Source organism: Saccopteryx leptura, chromosome 6 (assembly GCF_036850995.1).
Source record: "Saccopteryx leptura isolate mSacLep1 chromosome 6, mSacLep1_pri_phased_curated, whole genome shotgun sequence".
Taxonomy (NCBI): Eukaryota; Metazoa; Chordata; class Mammalia; order Chiroptera; family Emballonuridae; genus Saccopteryx; species Saccopteryx leptura.
The window spans coordinates 150,909,445-150,926,702 of record NC_089508.1 but is presented as its reverse complement, the minus strand read 5'-3'; positions in this window follow the sequence as shown (position 1 = coordinate 150,926,702).

Genomic DNA, 17,258 nt, shown 5'->3' with positions numbered 1-17,258 from the left:
GGTAATTCAGGTGGTCAACTTTATTGTTGCCCGAGCTTTAAATGATCGCCAGTTTAAAACACTGCTGGATGAAGTTGGGAATAATTATCCTGGTCTGCTTCTGCACAGCAATGTGCGTTGGTTGTCAAGAGGGAAGGTGCTCAGCCATTTCGCGGCTTGTCTGAGCAAAATCCGGACTTTTCTTGAAACGAAAAACGACGAGCATCCTGAGTTAGCTAACAATGAGTGGCTCCTGAAGTTCTACTATCTCATGGACATGACTGAACATCTGAACCAGCTCAATGTGAAAATGCAAGGCGTTGGAAATACAGTCTTATCCCTTCAACAAGCAGTGTTTGCATTTGAAAACAAGCTGAAACTCTATACTGCGGACATTGAAACAGGTCATTTACTACATTTTGAAAAGCTGGGGGAGTTTAAAGATGCATGCACAGCAAGTGACCCTGCTCAACATCTTGATCTCCAGCAGCTAGTGGGCTTCACATCTAATCTCCTGCAGTCATTCAAAGCACGCTTTGGAGAATTTTGTGAGCGCACTCTTTTTAAGTTCATCATCCATCCACACGAGTGTGCAGTGGACAGCGCCGACCTGAGTTACATCCCCGGTGTCTCCATCAGAGATTTTGAGCTACAAGCTGCTGACCTGAATGCCTCAGACATGTGGGTGAATAAGTTCAAGTCACTGAATGAAGATTTGGAAAGACTTGCATGACAGCAAGCAGAATTGGCGAGCAAGCACAAGTGGGGAGAAATGAAAAAATTTCAACCTGCGGACCAGCTGATTGTCAAAACTTGAAACGCACTTCCTGTCTCATACCACACACTGCAGCGTGTGAGTATTGCTGTACTGACAATATTTGGCTCTATGTATGCATGTGAGCAGTCTTTCTCACATCTAAAGAATGTTAAGGCCAACCTACAATCACGTTTAATGGATGGAAGTCTCAATGCCTACATGAAGCTTAACCTCACCATGTATCAACCAGACTACAAAGCCATCAGCAAAACCATGCAGCACCAGAAGTCTCATTAATGGTAAGAAGTATTTTATTTATCATTGGTTAGCAACAGTATAACAACGTTATTAAAAAGAATTCAGAGACTTATTGTACTTTAAAAGTGTTGGTCTTACATAAAATGCACACATTTATTTGTATTTAGTGTTAAATATATCGTATGGCTCTCACGAATTACATTTTAAAATATGTGGTGTTCATGGCTCTCTCAGCCAAAAAGTTTACTGACCCCTGGGATAGAGCCTTGGCCCAGTATATGGACATCCTAGGTTCAATTCCTGGTCAGAGCACACGTAAGAAATGACCATCTGCTTCTCTCCCCTCCCTTTCCCCCTTCTTTCTCTCTTTTTCTCCTGCAGCCAGTGTCTCAGTTTGTCCATTGGACCCAGGTACTGAAGATAGCTTGGTTGATTCAAGCATCAGCCCCAAATAGGGGCTTCTGGGTGGATCCCAATCAGGGTGCATGGGAGTCTATTTCCCCTCCTCTCACTTGAAAGAGAGAGAGAGAGAGAGAGAGAGAGAGAGAGAGAGAAAGAAAGAGAGAAAGAAAGAAAAGAAATGAAAGAAATGCAGGTTCTCAGTTATCATCCAGACTTAGTACATCAGAAATTCAGGAGTTGGGCCCACAAACTGTGTTGAACAAACGCTCCAGGTGACTCTGATGCAGGCTTGGGTTTGAGAACCACTGTAGAAGGCGTACAGTTACCTTTTGTTGTCCTAACTAAAGGAAAAGAGCAGTGATGCACAAAATCCAAAGGAAAGGTATTTTGGCCAGAATGTTAAAAACAACTTTCTGTAACTTAAGTACAAATGGGATGAATGAGAAGAGCTTCGGGGAGGTCAGAGAATCCTTGCTAGATTTTACAATAGAGAAGGGGCAGTGATCAACACATTTGAACAGCCAAGTAGCAGTCTCTTTTGTCAGAAGTAGTATGGCCAGGAGGCTACCCCTGGTCTCCTAGGAATTAGTGCCACCTATCCTGTCACCTTGGAGTCACTCTCTCAAGACTGTAAACTCTGGGAGGAGTTCCCCGTTGGCTGAGTCTAGTCCTGGGGACTGCAAGAAAGAAGGAGGAGGCCCTTTTACTTTTGTAGTGGAAATTGGGGCCCTCCTGCTCAAATGACACAGGAGGGCTTTCACCCTAATAGGAAGAGAACCGAACAGCCTCCAAATGATTAAACATCCTGTCTCAGGGATGTGATGGAGGAAGGAGAGCAGCAGATGAACACTTCCTATAATTCAGTGAAACTGATACCAGTAATTTATTGATCAGTTTTTGGTTCCCCAAGGACACACTAGCTTGAATGTGAAGGTAGAGGCAGTCTAAGAAGAGGAAAGACTGAAGGAAGTCTGTGATGTAAAACAAATTGGAAAATCCATGAATCACACATTCTTGCACTAATTATCAAAAAAGAGCTGTAGTAGTGCCCATCTGTGGCAAATATTAACCATATTTTCTGCTGGAGTGGAGGTGACCCAGTTTCCCAGTCCATACAGATTTGCTGGACTGGTAACCGAATCATCACTATGAATTCTGCCCACTGTTTAAATCAAACTCATCTTTCTGCTGAGATCTGGAGAGGCTCTAACCTTACCCTAATTGTGCAAAAATAGAAACAAGTGCAGATGGAAGTGACAAAGATTCCCCTAGTACTGAAAGGGGTGGGGGCCGTACCTCATTACTTAAAGGCATAACTAAAAACAAATTAAGTTAATTTGGGGTTCTGGTTTGTGTGAAGGAGGGCTGCTGTGTAATTATTAGCTTAAGCTGTGTAATTATTCCTACTTAGTGAACGGGATAAAGATTTTCAAGGATAGCTATCTCATAGCTACTTCAGATCCAGTTTCATCCGTTTATCAGTGTCTGTTACAGCACTGTGGTGTGCCGAAAGCTAACACTTTGTCCATCTGTCCAACTCTCCAGCCTGCATCCATCTCCTATCTGTCTATGATCTCCCTGGATGAGTGGGGCTTAGATCACAAAATAGCTTTAAGATTTCAAGTTTTAGACAGCCAACTAATTGGGAAATGATATTTTTAAACACCTGCTCAGATAAGGGCCTAATATCCAAAATATACAAAGAACTCCTAAAACTCAACAACAAACAAACAAACAATCCAATAAAAAATGGGAAGAGGATATGAACAGACACTTCTCCCAGGAAGAAATACAAATGGCCAACAGCTATATGAAAAGATGCTCAGTTTCTTTAGTTATTAGAGAAATGCAAATCAAAACTGCAATGAGATACCACCTCATACCTGTTAGATTAGCTATTATTAACAAGACAGGTAATAGCAAATGTTGGAGAGGTTGTGGAGAAAAAGGAACCCTCATCCACTGTTGTTGGGACTGTAAAGTATTACAACCATTATGGAGGAAAGTATGGTGGTTCCTCAAAAAACTGAAAATAGAACTACCTTATGACCCAGCAATCCCTCTACTGGGTATATACCCCCAAAACTCAGAAACATTGATTCGTAAAGACACATGCAGCCCCATGTTCATTGCAGCATTATTCACAGTGGCCAGGATATGGAAACAACCAAAAAGCCTGTCAATAGATGACTGGATAAAGAAGATGTAGCACATATACACTATGGAATACTACTCAGCCATAAGAAATGATGACATCGGATCATTTATAGCAAAATGGTGGGATCTTGATAACATTATACGGAGTGAAATAAGTAAATCAGAAAAAACCAGGAACTGCATTACTCCATACGTAGATGGGACATAAAAGTGAGACCAAGAGACATTGATAAGAGTGTGGTGGTTACGGGGGGAGGGGGGAGAGGGAGAGGGAAGGGGAGGGGGAGGGGCACAAAGAGAACTAGATAGAAGGTAACAGAGGACAATCTGACTTTGGGTGATGGGTATGCAACATAATTGAACGACAAGATAACCTGGACATGTTATCTTTGAATATATGTATCTTGATTTACTGATGTCACCCCATTAAAAAAAAAAAAAAAAAAGAAGATTTCAAGTTTTCTTCCCAGGAACCATATTTTAGAAAACATTTTTGTCATTTGTATGCACCAATTTGCAATATGAGTGCACTTTCTTTATTGTACTGTATAATATTAAGCAGATATTTATTAATGTGCAAAGAATTTTTATTTGCTATTAAAATATTTTTACTGTGAAATGTGACATATTTACAGAAAAGTAAAACTCCTGTGCATTCACTAGGAGGTAAAGAAGACATTGCCAGGCCCTGGAATAAGCCTGCATTGGCCCGCCTGATCCCCTACTCAGCCAGTTCCTTCCTGGTAACTACTCTTCTCTTATGGTAATCACATCTTTGTTTTATTTTTATTTTCATTTTAGATAGAGACACAGAAGACAGACAGGTAAGGAGAGAGATGAGAAGCATCAATTCATAGTTGTGGCACTTGAGTTATTCATTGATTGCTTTCTCACATGTGCCTTGACAGTGGCGAGGTGGGGGGCTCCAGCCGAGCCAGTGACCCCGTGCCTCAAGCCAGCGACCTTGGGCCCAAGCCAGAGACCTTGGACTTCAAGCCAGCGACCTTTGGGCTCCAGCCAGTGACCCCATGCTCAAGCTGGTGAGCCTGCACTCAAGCTGGTGACCTTTGGGTTTCAAACCTGAGTCCTCTGCTTCCCAGGCCAATGCTCTAACCACTGAGCCACCACCTGGTCAAGCTCTCTCTCTTTTAATAGTAGCCACTGTAGTGGTGGGTGTGAAGTGCTAACTCATTGTGGTTTTTATTTGCACTTCCTTAATGACATTTAGCATCTTTTCATGTGCTTGTTGACCATCTGAATATCTTCTTTGGAGAAAGGTCTATTCAAGGCCTTTGCCCATTTTTGAATCAGGATTTCTGGCAAAGACTTTTAAAAGGTCAATTAGGTATGGTCCCTGCATTTTGTGGCTCACATCTAGTAGTGGGGATCACACATAAGTAAATCATTACAACAACGCATCAATGAGGCAGAAGAGCCGGACTGGAGGCTTCCCTTTCTTGTGGACATCGATATGCTGTTAGTGTCAGTGAATGAAAGGAAGGGTTCAACTGCTTCACCTGGAAGCATGTGGAAGGTAACTGCTTTTTGCCCCATATCTTAAGCCTCAAATTGCTAAGGAGAATAAAAAATTAGCATCGATTAATTCAGGAGCATCACCAATTTATATATATTGTACTTGAGACACATGATTGGTAATTCTATTCTCTCATTAGGCAGCCCCCTAACCATGGCTTTTTAGAAGGGCTGAGCAGCTTTCTCAACAAGCCACATCTATTTTTGCTGTGAGTTTTCACCTTCAGTTGTTACTTTATTTTAGAGGTATAATAAATTTGGATATTGCAATTTGCTCAAGAGGAAAGTCGGCAATGTCTTAACTGAGTGCAGGACAGGGCTACCATGCCTCTAATAAGTGAGAGTCCTTGGAATCAAATAGGAAAATTTATTTTCACTGAGGAAAGTATTAGCTGCAAAGAAGAAAGGCTGTACAGCTGAATTTATGGATTATGGTTTCTCAACTTGTTGATGAAAATTGAGAGACTTGAATATTACTTGTTATCCTAAATAAACCACATTGCATCTGAATGGAATATTTTGATAATAATGGGCTGGTCTTAGGAAAATGCTTCCCTGGAAAAAGGGAACATCTCACTAGAGATGTTTCAGGGAACCCATGGGACAACACATCCTTCCCTGAAGGAGTTTCCACTCCCTGAAAGCAAACCTCTACAGAATGATTCCTATATAAGTGGGAGGGAAAAGGGGGTATCAGGAGATTGGTGCCAACAATGAATAACTCAGGGAAGTTATGAGCCAGCCAGTTACTTGGAATTTAGTATTTAGGTGGCCACTAGGGTGTTTCACCGAAAAGCTATTTCTCTTCTTATCAGAGAGAGCCGGCCTGGATGTTCAAAGGAGAGTTGCTGCCTAGACCTTAGGTCACTCAGATTAGAAAATTCCTGGGGTTGTGACAGGAGAAGAAAAATTATATGTAGAAGCCAGATTTATGGCATTGGGCAGAGAGAAAGACTGTGTCTCTATATACAGAGTTACAGGGTGGGTATATTCCTTGGAAATTTTGCTAAAGACTGCTTAAGCTTCTGTAGGATTCTGACTTCTTGATCACCCAAATGTTACTTTCTCCAATTTTTGTCAAAATTAGAGATGTGTCATCAACTGTTAGCAACAATTATTTGTTTCCTTCCCTCAAAATTCACAGGGAAGTAAAAGTCCAAGGCATATGAGAACCAGAATAAACCCCAGAGCAATGAATTTCCTGGCAATCACTGCATTAGGGGTTCAACCTGGAACAGATGCAACATCAGCAGAACAAGCTGAAATGAGTCCCTTTTCTGGCCATGTGATCACCAGTGATTCCTTTACATCTCTGAGCTTCAGTTTCTCCATCTATGTCTATAAAACTGATACAGTGTCAACATCAAACTGTTATTGTAGGCATCACTGGTATGGAAGACAATGTCTGCAGTGAAAACTCTTTGAATAAGTGTCATATAAACAATTGTTCTTAACCTACGGGCATCTGTATTTAAACCTACAAGCTTCCAGAGAGGGACTTTTGTTTTCTTCATGCATTTACTCAACTAAATGCATAGGTGGTAACCAGAACTTTATTTAAAAAGTTCCCATATTTAATAACTATTAAAAGTTATGATACTCGTCCTGGCTGGATAGCTCAGTTGTTTAGAGTTTCAGTCCAAAGCACAGAGGTTGCTGGTTTGATCCCTGGTCAGGGCACATACAGGAACAGACCAATGTTTCTGTCTCTCTTTCTCTCCTCTCTCTCTCTCTAAAATCAATAAATACAACTTTAAAAAAAAGTTATAATACTCCATTTCCACCCTCCCCCCAAAATACTTTAAAGGTTTTCTAAACAATCACATTTCTCAACAAGCACATCAGGGATATGGACTGTTTCCCCATTTATAATCACCCAAACTGAGTGAAAAAGTGTTGATTTGGGGGGAGAGACTCACACATGAACACGTTTTTTTATTACTGGTAACTCCCAAGTCATTTGTCAGGCTTTCCTTGTATGTATTTATGCTTCAATAATTCAAGACTTATCTACATTTATGTAATATACCATGAGATTATACAATTCCAATGTCTTTGAGAGTTTTTCTATTTTTAATTATTACTAAACAACTACCAATGACAAATTTGACTCCCCTCGATTAAACCTCCCAGCTGGAGGTTGGCAGATCAGCAAAGAGGCTCCCAGTAGTTTTTTCTACCAGATATATAATATCCTTACAAATAATAGTATAGACACACTGGTGTTTCTTGCTTCACCTATTTAAGATATTTGTTGGCTCCCCATTATGAAAGAGGAGGAGCTGGGTAGCTAACTATTCCAATTTCTTCCTGCCTCCATTTTTGTAGTTATTCTTGGTTCTTTTATTTGTATTTCTTTTTGTATTTTCCTGAAATGAGAAGCAGGGAGGAAGAGAGACAGACTCCCACATGCGCCCGACCAGGATCCACCCAGCATGCCTACTAGGGGGCCTTGCTCGGCCCATCTGGGCTGTTTTTCTGTTGCAACCGAAGCCATTCTAGCACCTGAGGTGGAGGCCATGGAGCCATCCTCAGTGCCTGGGCCAACTCTGCTCCAATGGAGCCTCAGCTATGGGAGGAAAAGAGAGAGACAGAGAGGAAGGAGAGGGGGAAGGGTGGTGAAGCAGGTGGGCGCTTCTCCTGTGTGTCCTGGCCAGGAATTGAATCCGGGACTTCTACATGCCAGGCCAATGCTCTACCACTGATCCAGCCAGCCAGGGTAGATAAATTTTTTGAACCTGTGTTTGCTCTTCTATCAGCCTGTAACTTGTGACTCCTCCATGTTAGATGAAGACATTGTCCCCTACCTTATGCTCCTCTACGTTCCCACCTTCATGTTTGTCAGCTGAACTAGGACAGTTCAAGAATGATGACATTCACATTCTCTTCTGCATTTAGGGTTGACTTCCCCATTTTGTCTGTTTGCTCCATGAGTTGATTGTTTTAGAATCAAGATTAAAATCATACCAAGTACAGCAAAGGGAATATAGTTAATAATATTGTAATAGCTATGTATGGTGTCAGTTGGTTAGGTGAAATATTAGGGGAACACTTTGTAAAGTATATATGTAATTGTCTAACCATTGTGCTATAAACCTGGAACTAATAGAAACTAATATTAAATATAAACGGTAATTGAAAAAAAAGTTTGTTTGAATCAAAATCATACCATACTTTGGTTTGCTTCATGTTTGGTCATGACTTTTTAAAAAAATTTTATTTATTGATTCCAGATAGAGGAGATACAGAGAAAGGCCAAGGGTGGTGGGGAGGAGTGGGAACATCAACTTGTAGTAGTTGCTTCTCGGATGTGCCTGACTAGATAAGCCCTGGGTTTTGAACTGATGACCTCAACACTCCAGGTCAATGCTCTGTCCACTGTGCCATCACAGGCCAGGCAGGCCATAAGTTTCTCACAGTTTTCTTCCTGTTGCTTCTAATTGCCTTACTTTCTTCTAATTGATGGAAGAAACAGACATTGTTTTCTTCATCATGTCATTAATATCATCTGGATTCTCAGTTATCTATTACTTGGTTCTATTTCAGTCTTTTTGTTGAGGACATTCTACCTGGAGCTCCCTCCATTTGTGTTCTAATATGGAACAAGGATCGGTTCCACCATTTCTTGTATTTTATATATTTCTCTTTTCTAGGTAGGGAATAGATTGTTTTAATACTTTTTTTGATGGAGTACATCCTCAAGTAGCTTACTTAGAAAGTACTTCAAATGTAATCATTCTGAGTTTATATCTGAAAATATGATTATTATACCTTATGTAGCTATTATCAGTTTTAAATAATTTTCCCTCGGAACTTTAGAGGCATCATTCCATTATCTTCTAGTATTCAGTATACCTGAAGAAAATCTGATGTTAATCTGATCTGATTCTTTTGTATGGAATTTATTTTTTCTGTCTGGAAATTTTTAGGATCTTCTGTTTATTCTGGGTATTATGAAATTTCACAGCATAAGATGTAAGTATTAATCTTTTACTCATTTATTCTCATTGGTATTCTGTGAGTCCTTCAGCCTAAAGATTCCTTCAGTTCTGGTAATTTTTTACATGATTTCTTTGATAATGTTTTTCCCCATGTTTTCTCTTTTGCCTTTTTGGAACTCCAGATACTCACATGGTGGACATTCTGAATTAATCCTCTCTCTTATTTTTCTCCCAACTTTATCTTGTAATCTTCTACATTCTGAAAGACTTCCATACCTTATCTTCAAACCCTTCTCTTTCTTATTTTTTCCTGACAATTGTTTAATTTCTGAGATTGTTCCTGTTTTATAGCATCTTCTTGTGTATGGCTACCATATCTATGCTCTCAAATCTGTTGAGAATATAAATTAGAGAGTTAATTCCCCTAGCTTCTGCTTCTTCTGGGGATAGTTGTTGTTTTATTCATTTTAGCCTTTCCCTTTTATCAGGCCGGTTTTCTTCTTGTGCCTGATCATGCACATTTAAGAATGGGAGCCTGGGTTAATTTTTCTGACAATTGGTTGAGGTTTCCTGCATACACACACCTATGTATTTTCATCAGGATTCTCCCATGAATAGATTAGCTAACTGGGTGCCTTATGGATGTGATAAAGCTTTTTTGACTGGCAGCTGAGTATGAAGAAAGTAATTGTGATTCTTGATCTTTTGTATGTGACTTGTTTTTACTCTCTGGAAATTTGTAGGCTTTTTTACCAGAGTTTTGAAATTTGGCAATGATGTGCTTTGGCAAGAGGCAGATTTAACAGTCGGTGCACCGGGCATGCCCTGGACCCCGATTTCTGAAGGGCCTCACAAAACCCCAATTTTACACTTCTTTCTAATGACACCAACTTTGGTTTCATATGTGCAATTTTAACATTAATAGTACATAATATTTTTTATTTATTTAAAATATGGTTAAAATGTATATTATTTTCCCTGTCTCTCTCTCTTTTTTAAGGGGCCCAATATTTTCTTCTGTGCCGGGGGCCTCAACTGACCTTAATCCGCCTCTGGCTTTGGCATAGGTTACTTTTCATCCATTTTTCCGGGCCACTCGTTGGATCTTTTAAACTTAGAATGTTTCTTCTTTTTTTAGAGAGAGAGACAGGAAGGCAGAGAGATGAGGAGCATCAATTCATAGTTGCTTCACTTTAATTGTTTATTGCTTCTAATACATGCTTTGACTGGGAGGCTCAAGCCAAACCAGTGATGCCTTGCTCAAGCCAGCAACCTTGGGGTTCACACCAGTGAGCGACCTTGAGCTTACTTGCTACAAGGTAGCAAGCCAGCTACCTTGTGCCTCTAGCCAGCAATTTTTGGGCTCTAGCCAGGGACTTTGGGATTATGTCAATGATTCTGTGCTTACACTGTGGACATTGAGGTTTTGAACCAGAACCCTCAGTGTCCTGGGCCACCACTCAATCCACTGCCACCACTAGTCAGGTAAAAATGTTTTCTTCTGCTTTGAGAAATGCTCTCAAATTCTTTCTTTGATCATTTTCTTTCCTCATTTTTTTCATCCTATACTTCTGAATTCCTCTATTCAGATTTTGGACTCCAAGATTTATATAGTTGTGATACTCAAAACAGTTTATTCTTGTATTATTATTTATACTGTATTATTATGAACAACCTACTTTTGCATCACCTTGTATCTCATCTTTTCTATTATTTTTTCATCTTTTCTATTTTTAATCTTTGTCGTTTTGCTCTACTTTATGGGAGACCTCCCCAACTTCATCTTCCAAACTCTACTGTGGAGTTGTTAATCTTTACTATCATACATATTTTAAAATTTCAAGACCTTTTTGTTCTTAAACTTAAAAAAAATAGCATTCTATTTTTACTTCATGGAAGCAATATCTTATCTATCAAGTATACTAGGATTTTTTCCCCTTGCATGACTTTTCTTTTAAATCTTCCACCAGCACCATTTGATTTTCTATTATGTCAGAGGCCTTCTTCAAATGTCTGACAGTTATTGGTTTGTACGCTTTAAGAGTGAGGGACTTGGCTTGATCTGTGGTGGCGCAGTGGATAAAGTGTTGGCCTGGAATGCTGAGGTCACTGGCTCAAAACCCTGGGCTTGCCTGGTCAAGGCGCATATGGGAGTTGATGCTTCCTGCTCCTCCCCACTTCTTTCTCCTTTTCTTCTCTCTAAAATGAATAAATAAAGTCTTTTAAAAAAGTGAGGGACTAAGGAGCTGATGGAAGCTCTGAGAGCCTGGGGCATTCTGGCTAGGTGGTTTCCTTGAGGAACCCATCATGCCAGTGTCTTTAGGTCTTTCCTCTTGTGATGATCAGATTTCCCAGATAAGGATCTTCTAGTCTCCTGCCTGGAGGGTGCAAACCTGGCTGGCAGCATTCCGTTTACCCAGCATGTGTGGGATGAGGGGAGCTCACCGTTCCTTATGTAATTTACTTAATCCCCCTGCATTCTACATGATACATCTGTTTTCATCCTTGTCCAATGTATTCCACTACAGAAACCTTTTTTATCCAATTGCAAATACAAACTTCTAGTTTACTGCCAGGGTGAAGGGACTGATGATCAGCATCATGGAGTAGAAGATATTATGGCTTTTTTTCTTTAACTTTTAATTATGGAGAACTTTAAACATCCACAGGGGTAAAAACCAGAATAGTATAATCACCCTCCATGGACATTGTAAAGTCGGTGGATAATGGGGGATGGTCACGTGGGGAACTCAGAACCGCGAACTTTGGCTAGGACTGCCCACAACCAAGCGCCCCAAAGGAGGCTTCACAGGAACCGTTTGGAAAAAAGCGATCATCTACCAGCCAGTGGGATTTCACCATATCATGTTAGCTCGACTTCCCTAGAGGGACCCCTTTAAATATCTCCCACGTGGTTTAATCTGTGCAACTTCCCTGGCCTCCATCTTACCTTGGGGCCAGGGAACCCTGCTGGGCGGGATACGCGCTCTGTACTCAATAAAGCCTTATTGTTATTCCACACTTTGTGGCTCTAGCCCTCTTCCTTTCTTCTCAGCAGGGAAAAATACCTTACATTTTGGTGCCAAAACCCGGGAGGAGTAGAAGTCCGCAAGGACCGCTCCTCTTCCTCATCCCCTCCGAGAAAGAACCAGGATCTCCGACCTTCCACCCACTTCGGCGCACGGTGCGGTAAGTCCCTTGCCTCCGCCTTCCTCTCAGTTCTTTCCTCTGAGACTCCCTGTCCGAAACTGTAGCTACGTCAGGGAAGTCTTTTCCGTCTGTCCGAGTGCGTGTGCTTGTCCCCAAGCACATCCACTTTACCTTTTACATCCATGGCCAGACCTTGAGTTTTTAGGATGCTAATACTCAAATCTGACCACTCCGAGGACTGAGGGCGGCTGTGGGGGCACAGGAATCTGCCTCCTTAAAGAAGAAGAAACTGTTCTTCTTCTCCACTGTGGCCAGGCCACAGAACCCACTGAATTAGCCTCCCAAAGGGACTTTTGGTGTTAACACCCTCACCAATTTCACTATCGCTAAAAAAGCTGGGAACTGATTGGAGATCTCTTACATTCATGGCTTCTAATTATTCGTGCACCCGTCCTTAATCTCTGTGCTGCCTGTTCTATGCACAGGTCTTTTTCTGGCCAGAGAAACCTCACCTAAAACCTCCACTCCTGATCTTTCCTTCTCCGTGGACTCCCAACTCTCTCTCCCTCCTGTCTGACCCCCAGGGGCGCACCTCTCTCGGGACTTTTCTCTGGTCCCTCTGTGGACCTCTTTTGTGTTCAGGTCTCTTCTGAGAGCCCCCTCCCCTTCCTTCGCAAAAACCTGTTTCTTATTCACCACTACCATCTCTCTTTCTCCTCCCCTGCTGGCCAGGGGCCCCTCCCTCCACTGTTTTCTTTAACCCCTCCTCCGTCAGGCCATTCTCAGCCTGGCATTGGCTCTTACACCGGTTTTCAGGACGTCCAACCCCAATTTTCTTGCAGGAAGTTCCTGCCCTGTTCTGCCTTTGGCTCCAGTGTTTTCTGTGGGATCTGGGTGCCGGGCTCCCCACAAGCCCCCCTCCTCTTATCCCCAATCCCCCAAACCCCTATCCGGAATCTGTGAACACAGCATTTAAAGTTTTTAATGGTCCCAACTAGTAGAAACAGGCCAAAGCTGTTCACCAGGTCCGCATGCAGCAGAAGGTAACGCTCCAAACCCAAACTCTTGTGGCAACCCTGAGACCAGCAGCTTGCTTTAAGTGTGGCAAGCAGGACCACTGGTCCTGGCAGGGCCCCTGCCAGCGGCTGCCCACTCAGCCCTGCCCTGACTGCAAGCAGCCCAGTCACTGGCAGAGCGATTGCCCCTTTGGGCAACAGGTTTTTCCACAGCGCCTCTACGTGGAGGACAAGCCGCCCAAATGGGAAGGCCAATCTAGCCAGGTGGGTGCATCGCTTGAACTCCTAGGACACGGCCTGGACTCGGAGAACCCAGGGTATGCTGCAGCAAGTGGGTAAGTCTATCTTATTTATTGTGGACATGGGGGCTGCCTTCTCTGTTTTGCCATCACACTCTGGACCTCTAGTACCCTCACAGGTCTCAGTTATGGGAATAGATGGGGCCCCTTCCTTTCCCCTTTTTACGCCACTCCTGACGTGCAGTTCTGCCTCAAGCTTGCCTCCTTATAGGACCACTGGCAGTCAGAACCACTGGACTCCATCCATCTCCACCTCACCAAAAGGCTGGACCTTGCAAATCCCCCTATTACTCCTCTTTTTTTTTAAAAAAAATCCTTACAGGACCGCATCCATGAAGTTTCTCCAGTCACAGCCACATGGATGTTCCTCCTGACACCCCTCCAAGCCACCACCTTCCAATCTCCCCCTCCCCACAACGTCCCTAATCAGCAGGAAGTAGTCAGACGAATAAACAGCACCCTTTTTCTATTTAACACAAAAGGTCAGAATGTAAGGTCGGTGGATAATAGGGGATGGTCACGTGGGGAACTCAGAACCGTGAACTTTGGCTAGGACCGCCCACAACCAAGCGCACCAAAGGAGGCTTCACAGGAACCGTTTGGAAAAAAGTGACTATCTATCAGCCAGTGGGATTTCACCATGTCATGTTAGCTCGACTTTCCTAGAGGGACCCCTTTAAATATCTCCCACCCGGTTTAATCCGTGCAACTTCCCTGGCCTCCATCTTACCTCGGGGCCAGGGAACCCTGCCGGGCGGGATGCACAATCTGTACTCAATAAAGCCTTATTGTTATTCCACACTTTGTGGCTCTAGCCCTCTTCCTTCCTTCTCGGCGGGGAAAAATACCTTACAGACATATCTCCAGCCATCATGATTGCTAGTTTTGACCCATATGTGTCTCTCTCTTCTACTTCTCTTATCCCATATTACTTTGAAACAAATGTCAAACATTACTGTATCTGCAATCATTTAGTACATACCCTTTAAAGATAGGGACATATTTAATTAACATTTGATTATAAAACCCAACATAAAGTAACAATTCTTTAATATCAAACCTCCATTCAGTTTTCAAACTTCCAGTTATATCATAAATATCATGTGTTTTATTTTTACATTTGTTTGTTGTAATTAGAATACAAACAAGGTCCACACATTCTGGCTGGTCAATATGTTTTTTCTGTCTCAATTTATAGTTTTCCCCATGTGTTTAAATGTAATATATTAAATGAAGAGACAGAGTTGTTTATCCTGAAGAATTTTGCACGTACAGATTTTGCTGATTGCATCTCTGAAGTGTTGATAAACTTTTTTTCTGTGTCTGTACTTTCTGTAAATTGGTAGTTGGATCTATGTTTGCTTCTTTACATTGTTCTATCTTAAAGTTCACTGATTCTTTCCTCTGTCTACTCCATTCTGCTATTGAACCCATCCAGTAAACTTTTAATTTTAGTTATTATATTTTTCAGTTGGTTATTTATTGTATTTCCATTGGTTATTTATCTCTTCTGTTTCTTTGCTGAGATTCACTGATCCTAAGCTATGATCTAAATGATTTCTTTAAAAATGTGAACATATGGTACAGTGGCAGAATGTGGTAGTCAACCTCTAAGGTGGCTCCCAAGGATCCCTGTCTCCTAGTCTTCACACGCTATGTAGCCCTCCAATAGTCTACCAGAGTTAGTTTGCATAATCAATAACATATGGGTGGAGTGACGGCATATCACTTCTGAAATTAGCTTATAAAATACTAGAGTTTCTGTCTTTGGCACACTTTTTCTCCTATACACACATGTTAAGATCTCGGGTTCTGGGAGAAGTGAGCTCCCCTGTGGTCAGGAGATTCAGGCAGTCTTTGGAGGTGCCCATGTGGCGGGAAACTGGTCTCCAGCCAACATCCATGGACAAACTGAAACCTACTACATACTACATAGGTGAATTTAGAAGCATATCCTCCCCAAGTTGAGCCTTCAGAAGAGACTACAGTTCCAGCAGAAGCTTGAATGCAGCCTCATGAAAGACTTTAGCCAGAACCACCACCTCAGCTGTCTCCAGATTCTACCTCGCAGAAACTCTGCAGTGAGTTTTTCTTAAGCTGTTTACTTTTGAGAAAATTTGTTATGTAGAAGATAATTCATACAGCAGGGTCTGTACTTGAGTTTCTGCTCAACCACTTGCTAACAGATTCAGGACAAGATGAATAAGTTCATGAATGCCTAATCCTATTTTACAAATGAAAAGGGGAAGCCAAAAGGAATGAAAAGAAGTGGCTTATGAGGCATTTAGATACAGAGGAGTTACATGACTTTTCTAGGCTTAACTATTTAGAAAAGGAGCCAGGACCAAAGCTTCATGTGCTATTATCATTAGACAGTCATTCCATGTTTCAGAAAAATAGACTGCAGGTAAATGATGGATTGTATATGGTTAACTAAGAGAGCTGCATTTCCCCTAAGGCACATGGCAAATGTGAAATAAAGGCAAGAGGGTCAGAGTTGTCCCAACTCAGCTTTCACATTGTAGAGCCGACATAGAGCCAAACTCCCTCCTTCTGCTCTTTGTTGCTCTGCCAGTCCTCCTGACACTGAGACCAAGTACATGGGCACCCAGCCAGGTGACTAACACCATCTCTGCACCCAAACCACCTACAACAGGCAAATAGCTCCTTTCTTTAAAACCTTGCTAGGCAAGTTGTTATCAGTATCTTTAAACTACAAATATTCTTTTGTTATGCAATTTTAGTAAAAAAAAAAGGTTGACAGGAGAGAAAAGAGGCTAAGAGTATTTTGAGCCAACAAGGGCAGACCATTTGGGCAACAGTAATTAATCTCAATGGGGTTTCAAATTTTTTAATTATTTTTTTTTCCTTGAAGAAGTACTTTTATAAACAGTTGAGGGAAAACTTCTACTTTCCCCTCAACCTCAGTCTACTGATAGGGGATAAAATGATATTTTAAAATGCTGAAAATGAATCAGTTAAATAAAAATGTGTATGTTGACTCAAACTGGAAGGGAAAATGAAAACAAATAGTTGTGTTGGAATGGTAGGATCATTTCTTTTTCTATTCTTAGTTTTGTTTCTGATTAAAAATGTTTATAAATAATAAACAAAACATTGTACATATACTATGTGGTAATATTTTAGATATAATTTATATTATATATTTACATAATTTAAATTTAAAAATTCAAATTTTATACAATGTCTGTCTTGACCAAATTTGATTTAATAGATCTTTTGGATTTAAATAATAACTAGTTATGGTTTAGTTTCTCACCCTTCATGTGTATTAGTTTAGATTCTTTAGCCATAAGCAACAGCAACTAACTCTGGCTACTTCTGAAATAAGGAGAATGTATTGGAAGAGTACAGGACCCAAAGGGAAGCCTTAGAGAAGCAAGGAGCAGGGAGCCACTGTGAGCGTCCCGACTACCCACTCCACTGAGCATAACCCTGCCACTGGAGGAAGTGAACACTCACCAACTATTTGTTTTTTCTGTGTTCAGCCCCTGGGTCTAAGATACAAAGCCTTGCAGGATGAGATTTTGCCTGTGCCAAGTTATAATGTCCTGAGCTGATGGACTAAAGAGGGAGCTAAAAGGACTTTCCACGTCCCTTCCATTTCCATGTAGGAGAGCAGAGCATGTGGAGGATGCCAGCTCACTAATGCAGGCCTCAGCTGTGGATGGATAGCCTCCATAAAGGAAATGAGAACACTGATTGGAAGTCTGCGTCCACTAAATTGTAGATCTGTTCTCACCAC